A 12,639-nucleotide genomic window follows, 5' to 3' on the forward strand; every position below is an offset into this window, starting at 1 on the left:
TTTCTGTGGCTGAAACATTCTTGTTTACCTCCTCAATCTTCTTGGATTTTGTTGAGTTTCATCTGCAAGATTTAACTTAGGTTGACCTCTGGCAGTTCTTACCTTCTGTACCCCAGACTGTCACTTATTTTGATGATTAATTTATTTCCTTTCCTGTAGGCCATCTCCTGGGTTTTTTTGAAGTTTTGGTTGTTTTTTTGTTTTGTTTTGTTTTTTTTTTCCTGTACTGATGATGGAAATTGAAGATATGATATTTTCATTTTGTTCTTTAAGGATATGTGTTGCCTGTCTTTGATCATAAGATTGACCTTAAAAGCTGAAGTCAACAAGCTGTTGAGTTATAGATACCACAGGTCTAGTGGTGTGGACCTGCCAAAAATGAGTTATGGAGCACTCACATAAGTAGCCTCTTCCCAGAGCTATGCTCTATCAGGAAGAATAATTACAGTCAAATATTCCAAAGTATCTTTGTAGCCATGTACTTGATACTGCGTCCACTTGACTTTAGTAAATTGAGTAGTTTTTCAAACCGTGCTGTATTTTAAACATAAAATTTCCTTATTGACTTAGTCATTTTTCTTCTAGTTAATGATAAGGATAATCAGCTCTTCGTAAGTTGATTTTTAAGTAGTAATTTCTCAAGTATTTGAAGCCAACTGTCAGCCAGCACATTTGGGAATACCTGAACATTTCCATTAGTAAGACATTTGTTCTTATATCTGTATTTGGGTGGTTAGTCCCCTGTGACGCCATACTTGCAAGAACTGTTTACATTTTTGATAACATCACAGTGTTCATTGTTCCTCTGCAGACCTTCTATGGAACCTCAATCTAATCTCTTCAGCAGCTGTTCCACAACAAAAGGATGTGTGATGTAAATCATTGTGTATGCTCCCATCCTTTTCTCACTACTTCAGTGCAGTGCCACATTTCTTATTTCAGCTCTTGTGTGTCCTTCTTTTATTTAGTCTCCATGTGTATCAATGTCTATGTCCATGCACTATGAGCAGCACTACTTTAGATTCTTTCAGTTTGTTGGCCTTCATTGTTATCCAGATATCATATCAAGGCCTTTGGACAGATTTGTCATAGTCCTTTCATTGAATTAATAGCTGTATGGCTACTCTTTTTATCCATATTAGTACTATCTTTTTCTCTTGCTGTTCATTATCCTATTATAAGTTCCTTTATCCATAGCTATATCTGATATTCTGTTGTCTCATACTTTATACAATTTCTCCCATAATTTTTACCCAGTTCCTTCATTAGCAGGAGTTCTTTCCAGCCATGCAGACCTCAGTCACAGTTTATCTTGTAAATTAAGATCAGATACTTGCTTTTGCTTTGTTTCATGTTTAGAGCCTTTGGGAAGAAGCTTCACGTGCAGATTAAGGTGAGTGTGTATGAAGGTATAACCAGCTGATTTAAATGTGACTGCTCGCTCCACTTGGTGTCTGACTCCCAATTTCTGAGTCTTCTGCCTCTCTCAGTAAATGGCTTTGTATGGACTTTATAGACTCATTAGATTTACAGGTGCTGTTAGGGTGTGATAAGGTTCTTTTATACCATCACCTACTTACAGCTAGATATCTGTTGGAGAGTCTTCCACAGATGGGCTTTTAGTTGAAGAAGTTCAGTTTCAGGGGAAAGAAACCAGCCATTTAGAAATTCTCCTGGAGTGTAAATAATAACTAATTATTCACTCTGGCTGCGTGTTGCAGCTGGGGCTGCTTGCAGCATGATGGGAACACTCACGGATGAAAATAAGATTTTTGTCTGCTTTGTTTTTTGTTCTGTTTTGTTTTCCCAGAGGGTAAAATATCAGGTCTTTGGAACTCCTTCATGTACAGACATTCCTAGCACTTAGGCTTGGCCTTTTGAAAGTTTACTAGCTTTGAATTTATTATACCATTCTGACCAAGAACATGCAGGAAGTGCGTGTATGTATATCTTTATGCATACACAGATACTGAGGCTTATGTTTGTTTAAGTCGGGATGTTGAAGTTAATCGCCTTCTCCATGACTAACCTGCACAGTAACAGATACACCTAATAGATCACCTCAAACTGAAATGTTTCTGGCCTGAGTTTGACAGCCAATTTTACTTAGGTGAAGTTTTCTGTTTTCATCCACCAGGATGAAGACTCCACCTAAAGGAGGGTGAGAGAAGTGGTGAGGTTTCCCTGGCTTGTCTTCCAAGAGTTGTCTGGATGGGTCTGCCTTGTGCAGCCTGGAAGAGTTGGAGGACTTGGGGAGCATGAAGGGAGGACCAAATATTAGTTGTCTGTCTGAGAGCAAGGGAGTGGCTCTGCCAGTCGTACAGGAACCAGCAAGAATAACCCTCCTTTTCCTATGTTTTGAAATAGATATCCAGACAACAACTTTGAGAAAAGGCGATTAATATGTCATAAATGGTGGTAAGATGTGGACTATGTCTGGGTGCCAAGCGAACTAGATGAACCTGCTGGCAAACCCCAGTGAAGGATCTCTCCATTAAAATAAATCTCTCATCTGTCTACCAATGAATCTACTTGGTAATAACAAAGAACTTTGTCTCTTCTAATTTGGTTTTATTGGTGTTTTTGTGTATGCTTCATACAAGAAGGAAAGGTGTTTTGATGGAAAGGACTGAACCCATAAATGCTCTTCTAAGTTAGATGTTTCACCATCATACAAAGTTGGTTCTGAAATGCATTTGGACACTTCAGGAAAAAAAAAATGGCACAAGAGGAAACAAGAAGGAAGTTAAATATTTTGCAGCCTTCAGCTTGTGACTCCGAAGTAATCTTATATGCAGAGTCTTTTCACCAAAAATAACATAAAAGTTGTTCAGAGACATTTGCATGGGAATATTTCATATCCTTCTGTGAGAATGAACAGACAAATCAATGCCAAGGACAAAAGTAACGCCTCAAAGAAATTGGTTTTTTTTAAAAAAAAAAAGTCAATGTTTGTTTTGTTGCTGGATGTTAACATCCAGCATCTTTTAGTTCTGGAGAGGTTCCACAAAAACTTTATCTTGGTTTTCTGTCTCCAAAAGGCAGGAAGATGCAAAGTGTCTGCAAAATAAATAACATATTACTCTATTTACATAGATCTTTGCTACATCTGAACTATATGTAAAATGTTCTTAAATTATGTTTCCAAAATAGTGTTAAAGTGTTCCCTGTTTTGTGTGAACACTGGTGAACAGAATATGAATGGAGAAGCATTTTTAAGCTTGCTATCTTCTTCAGAAAATATTGAAAGTGATTCTCAAACATATGAGAATAAAAGGATAAAGAGTTTAGAGATTTCAGACTTCAGAAATACCCCCCAAAACAATCTTATTCCACATGCCAACACCTGCCTCCCAGTAGCCCATGAGCAGTATCTGACTCCATTGTTCACTGACTAGCTGTATTGAATACTAGAAGGGTACAACGCAGTGCTGTAATTGTATTGAGTGGATGGTCCTAATCTTCCTCCAATAACTGTCCTCCACCACCCAACCTGATGGGCTTTCTGGAGAGAAGTGCAGGCATACCCAGAGTGCTTCACGGCTGTGCACTGCAAATGGAGCCTTTTGCCCGGGCACTACTATCATTATCAGTTTATATTACAAAAAGAGTCTGTGAGCTAAATGTGGGCTGGAATGAAAGCTTCAAAGGTCTTGGAAGTAGAGACTTTTCGAAGAAGACTAGTAATTGGAGTAAAGACATTGAAGAAATACATCCTGATCTGAGGTACAAGTTTCACTGGTACAGTCCACATGGTGCCTGTTCTCAAGCAGTTGGCAGACCTTGCAGCAATAGTGTGCTGTATGCACAAAGGACGTGATTCAGACGGGATAGAGTTAACGTTATGTTGACAGGGACGTTTTGCAGTTTTAACACCTGTTCAAAAGTTTTTAAACCTTTCTGGTTTTCACTCATTTTAATATTAAAAATTATGTAGACTATTAATTTAATATAGCATATATTTTAAAACTTATTTAAAATATATATTATCTATTTAATATATAATAAAGTATATTAATGTTATTACATATTAATATAAAATAGTAAAGCCTCTGGCATTTTTGTTCATTCAATTCAGAGTATTTTACATACCAAATTTATGTCACTATCAGCATTTCACATGTAGGGACACCATCATGGCATCAAAGTGAGGGTGCATTTGTTCACTTAATGGATCAGACTGAGAACAAAACCTGGGTCTCTTATCTTGCAGAAGAGGGTGACAAGAGCTACTTAAGGGAATATCTTTTAAGTGGATTTCAGTATGGAGTAAGTCAAGCAAGTAAGTGAGTTGCCTTGGGAACTAAGCAAGTTCTGAGTTTGTTTTGAGTTTCTCCAACCTCTACTTATGCAAGACAGACTTAAAATGAGACCTCACAGGAGATGGACCTGAGCTTTGTCTTTATTGATAAGTGATGAACAAACCTGTAAACTTGGAGCCAGAATATTCCTGAGTTTTCAGATGAGCTCACTAGCCATCTGGATGAAGTCCTCTTTGTGATTTTTCATAAAAGGGTCAGAGTACAAATACAATACTATTCCTCTCAGATCAGCTTTCCAAGGCATTGTTAGAGGCAGACCAAATACACAGAAATAGACTTGGAGGTTTTCAACTACTTTGCTTCTTCCAAAAAGATATGTAAGTCTTTGTAGCTTTAGGGGGTGTGTTGTTAGGTCACACAGCCTATACACAGAATTTCTTACCTACAGTCAATAGATTTTGAGTAGAAAAATTACCTGAGTCACCTGTAGCTGATCTGCAGAGGTATAGAAATCTTCCTAGAAACAAAAATAGCACTCCTCAAAGTGTATATGCTTTTATTCTTCTGTGTGATACAGATATTGACCTCCGAAAGGGTCACTGTATCAAGACTGATGACCTTTTGAAATTAAATATTAATACAGTTGATTGTGCTCAGTGGGTGGGTCATATCAGAAGTGAGATTTTTTTTTTCAGGAAGACAAAGAGGAAAAGTGTAAAAAGGTTGCCATTTGACACAGCTGTGAGGAGGAAGCTCCAGCTGTCTTGATACGTCCTGAGGATGTCTGTCAGCCAAAGATTGTGCTCCTTGAAGGGCAGCAGACCAAGGCTGTACAGGAAGTCTCTGGAGGACATCACTGAATGATGCACTCTCAAGCGTCTGTAGATATATGTGTGTCAAAGCTCAATAACGGGTGTGTTATCTCTGACTAACTGCTGCACTCACCAGCCTATGTGGCAGGGGAAGGAAGGGACCCATGGCACAGTGTAACTCATTCTTTACAAGCAGCTGGAAGGACATGAGAGACTAGTCCAGCATTTTTTCAAAAAAATTTTTAATAGTTTCGTATTTGTATAATGTAGTAATTAAAATTAAAAAAAAAAAAAAAAAAGTTCCAAGTCTGAAAACAAATTGTTAACTTCAAAAACTGGTAGTTTATTGGATATATGAAATAGGATTTGCTTCTAATTTTAGGTGTGTACAGCATCTATTCTGGGATGAAGCAAATCATGGTCTAGATTTGACACACTGCTGAATACATTTCTCATAAAGGAAAACTGGATAACAGCAGTGTGGCTTCACAACAGATATCCAGGTTAGGTGAACACTCCTCATACTAAGAATGTCTTTGAAAAAAAGCTGATTTTCTCATCTGATGAAACAGAATCCGAAAAAGTCATAAAATGTCTGTGTGAAAGATATACAGACAAATGGCTTTCAGCCCCAATCTGCTAGCTATTTGTGCACTAGTTTGTCCTCAGAGTCCTCAGCACTTGGGTAGATTGCAGGAAGGAGATAATAAAGAAAAGAGCATCCAGAAAAGGGGAAAGAGCATGTTTCTTAGGTTGCAATTTAAAATGTGTCTCCGTTTGCAATGACACTAAACAGTGTCAGGAGCAAGCAACTGCCTTTCACTCAAGAAATAATATAGAAAATAAAAGACATTGTCAGAAGGCTGGAGGAGTGGGAGAAAATGAAAAATCAAAGATGCTTGGGAAGAACTGCCCAGTAATAGATATACCAAGCCATCTCAGTGATATTAGTGCAAGTAGCATAAATGGCTCTGTTAGAGTGATTTTAGTAGATCAGGCACTTGATCTTGCTAGATTGACATTTCTGTGTTATTGGGTGGCTTGTGATTTAGTCAAAACAAACTGCAGGAGCTACCTGAGCAGATGATTTCTATTGCTGCTGGTATTTTTTGGTATACAGTGCCCCTTACAAAAATAATGAAAATAATTAAACTAAGTAAAGGAAGATTTTGATGCCCATGTCATAGCCAAAGAGAAGATTATGTATTATTGTCTTCAAAAAACAGAAAATTTACAGCATGTACCAGTAACAGAGAGGGCTCTACATGAGGTTGATGCAGTGCGGCCTTGTCCTGAATGAGGAACATGAATTAATCTAAGAGCAAGTGAAAACCAATAAGGCACAGCAAAGGAGGGCATGCTGTAGAGTTCAAGAAGCTTGGACATGGCCCAATCAGGAAGAAATATGGACAGAAATCATTAACACATTTAGCTCCTCTAATCAAACCTGTAAGTTATTGCTGTATGTGGGTCTGGGCAAGTACACAATAGTGTTGGTTCAGCAATATAAAGAAGCAGCAGCAGTTGTATTTTTTTCAGCAAAGTCCTTAGTAAACCACCCACTAGCAGGAGCGGTGCATCTTCACATGGGTAAGGAGCAGTGGTTGCATAAAACCAGCTGGAATTGTATTGAATACATGACCCCTGAGACTCTCAAAAAAAACAAGCAGTAATATTCCAAGGGGAAAAGATGTTCCAGAAATCATTTAGGCCTGGAAGTGGTTCAGTGTGTGATTTTTTTTTTAATTTTTTTTTTTTAGCTATGATTTTAATACAGGAATGAACCACAAATTTTTTTTGGCATGACTGGGTGCAAATTGCCGGATAGTTTTCAATCCAAGAGTCAAAAATTTTTATACAGCTGTCTTGATTTTCTTCCTGTGTTGAATACATATCAAACCAAGTATTCCTGACACATAATCTGTTTATAGATTGGCTGGTGGAGTAAAAGCTTGAGTAGAAGGCGTGGAAGTCTATGTGGACCTTATTCTGAGAGCAGTCTTGGCACTGGGAAATAGTGTCAGTATTTCACCTCTGCGGAGAGATGAAGCTTTCCATAGCTTTATTCAACGCAGTCAGAGCAAATTTGAAGGGAATGACTGCTGACTTCTTCTGCTTGCAAAACCAAATTAATTTTCACATGGCTGAAGGCCTCCTGTCAGTAGAAGATGGGATGTCTGCATTAGTTCAGAAAGATGTGTTAAATGAAAACCATGAAGGATAGCACAGTACAAACAAATACAGGGAGGGACCGCAAGAATTCAGTGTCCAGCTCCTATGAAGTCACATTAAGAGCAGCAGGTGATTGGAAAAAAAAAAAAAAAATAGAATAAAGCGGAAAATATTACCAGAATACCTCATCATCACAAAATTGGTTAGAATACCATGTATGTGGGTAATAAAATGTTTGATTTTTCTGTAAAGATATGTATCCTGATTTGGAGGATTTACTTTTATGTATATTGACTTGGCAGATGCGATCAGCATATTTTGCACAAGTCCTCATACCTGGTTGTTGGCCTCAGTTTACCTCTTAAACATTCTTGACTTTCATCCCAAATATTTGCATTAGCCCCAGAGAAACAAGAAAGTAAAAATACTGAAGACAAGAGAATTGCTGCAAAAAATTAGTGTATGTCTGTTAAACCATCATGGCACAGGGGTAAGCCAAGCTTGCATCTGAACATTAGCAAGAAAGAACTTGCAACTAGGAAAAAACAAACAGCAGGAAGGAGTCCTACCTGGTGTGACCAGGTACGTGAAGTCTTATGTGGCCAAACCTGAAGGAACTGAGTTCATCTCTAGCAGAACATTGCGTGTGGGGTAAGAGTCAGTGCTGTGTAGGGAGGTCTGTGGGGAAGCAAACCCTATTCACAAACATGCCCATAGGAAAACTCAGAGGAGTGAATTGTGATTGTTATGAACCATTCTACGACTACTTTGAACTAAATGGTATTTTGTAGGCCATCATAAAATATATAGTTTTAACAAAATTTGGAGTTAACATGGAATTGTTGGATGTCTGTAGCAGTTATGAATTTCTTTATTATTAGGAAAAAACAGTGCGGTGTGGTTATTAATTCTCTATTCTACAGGTACCAGAAAACGTCAGGATAGGCTATAAATGACAGGATAAATGTAGAATAGAGGGAAGGAAGAGGATTTCCAGAAAGAGAAATTCTCTAGTTGCAGCTTAAAACATAGAACTGGTTTTGCCATTATTAAATATTTTTCTACTGATTCACGGCAGTGTAGGCACTCAGTAGACACTGCTAAATTGAGTTCCAGCATTTATTATAGTGCACTAAAAATCAAACATAAGCAAATAAATATTGCATTGTTTCAAGATGTGCATGAAGTAAGATTATTGCTACTAGTAAGTAATTTTTATTTGGGGACGTAAGGAAAAGTGAGACCTTTGCAATTGCAGTTTCTGATTTGCTAGTTAAATAAAATGGAAAAACTCTTAAAAATAGGATGTGCATTCTTTTATTCTTAAATTCCAGAATGCCGTTATGTTTTTCCTAAAGGTAGTCTTGGCAAATACCTTCACATCTGCAAACTTCGCTTTCTTAAAATGCTGTGCCCCTACATAGTGCTTCTAATTTTTGTGGCCTTTCTAAAACCCCTTTTTTCTTCAGGCATTCATGTTGCTAAAAAGATAGACAAACTGGGCATGAGGTCATCAGATACAGCTCAGAACTTTTTTGAAGACGAAAGGGTCCTCAAGAAAAACCTCATTGGAGAGGAAGGAAAGAGTTTTACATACCAGATGTTGCAATTCCAAGAAAAGCAGCTGCAGGAGTAGCCACTGGTAAGTCATCATTTGTACTTCTGGGGCTGGGCAGGGACATGGGGGTCACCCTGAGCATGACTAACAGCACTTTCCTTTTATTGTAAGTTGCAATGACCTCTTATGATCTGTTTCTGAAATCTGTCATAGCCTGGATACAGACAACCTTCCCTTTCTATAGGAAAATTTGAAATAGAAAATATTTTGTGAGGCATCACAGAGGCTGGTTTTGCCTTGTTTCTTTTTCTTAGTGCTTTTTCTGCTGATAAGAGAATGTGGTATCGTGTTATGTCTGCTACATTTATAGTACAAAGGCTATCAAAATACTGACATGAAATGGAAGGATGGTGACTTTTCCGGTAGTAAAGTAAGCTGTGAGGTTTATCCTGGATTTTAGAAAATTAATATAGTGGCTGTGTAAATAAGTGGCTCTTACAAGATGTAAGAGTTTTGTTTTGAAGAGCTGTTTTACATCTGTAAACTTTGGGCATAAAATGGTACGGCACCAAATTCCTTTATCTGAAGTTATGTTGTAGCAGCAATCCTGTTCCTCTGAGTTTACACGGTACTTGAATCTGCATATTTGAGTTATATGGATGCTGGATATTCTAGGAAACAAGATACAGGTCTGGGTTGCTCATCTTCAGATTCTCAGCCATCACCCCCACCCTACAGTGTCTGCTTCTTCAACATAAATGTAGTGTGGTTCGCTGTAAGAAGATTGGTCCTCTTTAAATTTCAGGATTGTATAAATAATCTCCTTATATTCATGCTCCTGTGCATACCCCTCTGTTACTGTCTGTGTGTGGCTGGGGAACTGCGAAGTCTAAGAAGTGATTTTTTTGATTCAGAGACCAAATAAAAAATCAATTCCTGTTGTGGGTCAATCCCAGACCAAATATTTTACAGTTCAAATGATTTAAAAAAATCTTTGGTTTGGGTCAAAATTCTTGGTTTAACCTGAGATAATAGTAAACGTGAGAGCAGTTTTGGCAAACAAGAGGTTAGACTTGTGAGAGATGCCACTGCAGACTCAGGCAAGGAGGAGACATGGTCCTACTGCTGGTCCAGTTTTAACCGAGGCATACACAGACTGCAAGTACATGCTTTGTGCATTTTTGTGCTCAGTTTGAAGTCTAAGTTAAACAAAACAAGCAGAAACTCTGGGCTGCAGTGAAACTCTCCAGACAGCAGAGTAGCCCACCGTGTTAGTCATGCCCCAGGCAAAAGTGACAAACACTGACAGCATCAAAACACGAAGCCTGGCAGGTTAGATCACTCTTGCTAAAACCACCGGCAGCTTAGTACTGTCCAGCCTTGCACAACTGCCTGGCAAGTCACTGTGTTCTGCCAGGAAGTGGGACACCAGGTTTCAATTCTTCTTTTTGCCCAGAAAAATGTGGCAGGAGCTGGCAAATCCTCACCCTGGATGAGCCAGCAGGGAAGGGCATCTTCACTGACCCTTCCATGGCCAGGGAGGGGCCATTAGAGAGGAGCAGCCTTGGAGGTCATCAAGGGAGAGGGAGCTGCCTCCTGCAGTGCATGGCTCCCTGGTCTTGCTTTTGTCCACCGTCTGGTATAAAAGGCATGAAAGCACTGGCAGGAGGGACAAGACCCGTGGTTTGGGCAAAGTTAAAATCTTCAGAGGAAACCAGCTGCGGTAAACAAGAAAAAAGAGAAACCAATGATCAGAAGGGAGCCGGGTGTTTGATGGCTATGGTTTGTTACACTACAACATCCAGGTGTTAGCTTCCAGTCCTGAAAATGGTTTTATTTATGTTCAACCACAAGTGATTTGCTGAAGTTGGAGATGTGCAAAACCATCTACATGCCTTTGGTAGTTCTGTGATTAGGTCTGCAGGTGTAGTTCTAGTCCTCACTTTTGGCCCTCAGAAGGGCACTTCTGTTCCTTCACAGTTCATGACTATTCATGTGGCACTGAAAATCATCACTCTGCCTTTAAACACTCTAGGGATCAGTCTTAGCATCCTCACTTTCGCTGCTTTTTAAAACTTGGAAGATGTAGTTGACTGCCATTCTTTTATTTCTTCCCTTTTTGGGGGTTGTTTTGTTTTGTTGTGTTTGGTGGTGGATTTGTTTTGTCATTGCTGTTTTGTTTGTTTTTTGTTTGTTTGGGGTTTTTGGTTGGTTTCATTTTATGTATTTTTAGTATCAAGTATCATGTGCTTCAGCCTTCTCTTTGTTTATTAATTACCTTCTTCATAGCCAGATTTCAGAATGTGTGTGGAGAGTTTTCTTCCTTCTTCACCTTCTTTTTTATTTTCCATTTTACAATGAATTTCCAGTCAAATAGTTTTAAAATATAAATGGGAAACTAATTTCCTGGAATTGCAAAATTTGGTCACAGGTGTAGTCTTTTCCTCCAAGTGACGCGTTATTATAGGCATTGGTAAAAGTCTCTGTGTTTCTTGCTTCATTGAAGTAGAAGAGCTGCCACATATCTCTCCCATGTTGTGACACTCACTAAACACTGTCCGTTTGTGGACCTGTTGCGCTGATCACAGGAAAAGAATGTTGCTATGGAAAGAAAGCAAACAGCTTTTTGTAAATTGCTCAACTTGGAGGCAAAGAGGGAGCTCAGTGCGTGTGAGAGAGCAGAATGGCACTTTTCTAATGACTTCTATTTGCTCCTGTAGTCTCAGTTTTATGAGCACCATTGAGTCATGACCAGTAAGCAGGATGACAGATCCTCTTGAATGGGCAATGTACGTCCTTAAGAGACAGATTGCACAGCTTGGGGCTCACTGTACATCTCACTAGAGAGTGATCAGCCACAGCCTAAGAAAAATGTATTAATTTCCTTTTGTTTTGAGAGAAGATGTAGCAAGGCAAAGTGTGTTTACAGTGAGGAGAAGTTTCAAGTGGAAAAATATAAGTTGGATGGAGGTACAAGGAAAAGATTATTCTGCATCTGGCAACTTCAAGTGCTTTCACAATTCTCAGCCGTGTGGTAGACCATGCGTTCCTGAGGCTGCCCTAGAGTCACATTTCATGCAAGTGCTGTCACTTGAAACCCATGGGGCCAAGTTTGTCCAAGGATGTGGAGAACATTATATGACAAAAGAGGAAACAAATACACACACACAAAAGGGAAAAAACAAAACAAAAAAAACCCCACAACTGTTCAGAGAGAAAATGATTCTCACTGTCAAGAATGGCGTTTCTCTGTGCTTGTATGACTTTCGAAGTATTGTGTGCTGTTAGGTTGTACAAGGCTGTTAGTAGTGATGATATTCACAGTGTGCTGTGTTTCGTTTCTGTTTGTTGCACAGCTAAGCTTTACCATGTTAGAGCTATACTCATAGCTTTAAATACACTTAGTCATAGCATCACAAAATGGTTTGGGTTTGAAGAGTCCTTTAAACATCATAAAGTCCAATCCCCCTGCCATGGGCAGGGACATTTTTCACTAGGTCAAGTTGATCAAAGCCCCATCCAACCATCCAATGATGGGTTATCTACAGCTTCTCTGGGCAACCTGTTACAGGGTCTTAGCACCCTCTTCATAAATAATTTCTTCCTTATGATCAGTCTAAATCTACAAGCTTTCAGTTTAAAACCAATGCCCCTTGTCCTGTTGCCACAGGCCCTGGTAAATTATATCTCTTGCTTATAAGCTCACTTTATATATTGAAAAGCCACAATAAGGTCTCCCTGGAGCCTTCTCCAGGTTGAACAACCCCAACTCTTTCAGCCTGTCCTCATAGGAGAGGTGTTCCAGCCCTCTGATCATTTTTGTAGACTCCCCCGG

The 12,639-nt window shown here is 39.0% G+C and overlaps 1 pseudogene; it reads left to right on the forward strand.

Moving 5' to 3' along the window:
• Nucleotides 1–12,639, forward strand: part of LOC102097821 (probable acyl-CoA dehydrogenase 6) — an 87,474-nt pseudogene that overhangs the window by 64,385 nt on the left and 10,450 nt on the right.

The sequence above is a fragment of the Columba livia genome, chromosome 2, assembly GCF_036013475.1.
Source record: "Columba livia isolate bColLiv1 breed racing homer chromosome 2, bColLiv1.pat.W.v2, whole genome shotgun sequence".
NCBI lineage: Eukaryota > Metazoa > Chordata > Aves > Columbiformes > Columbidae > Columba > Columba livia.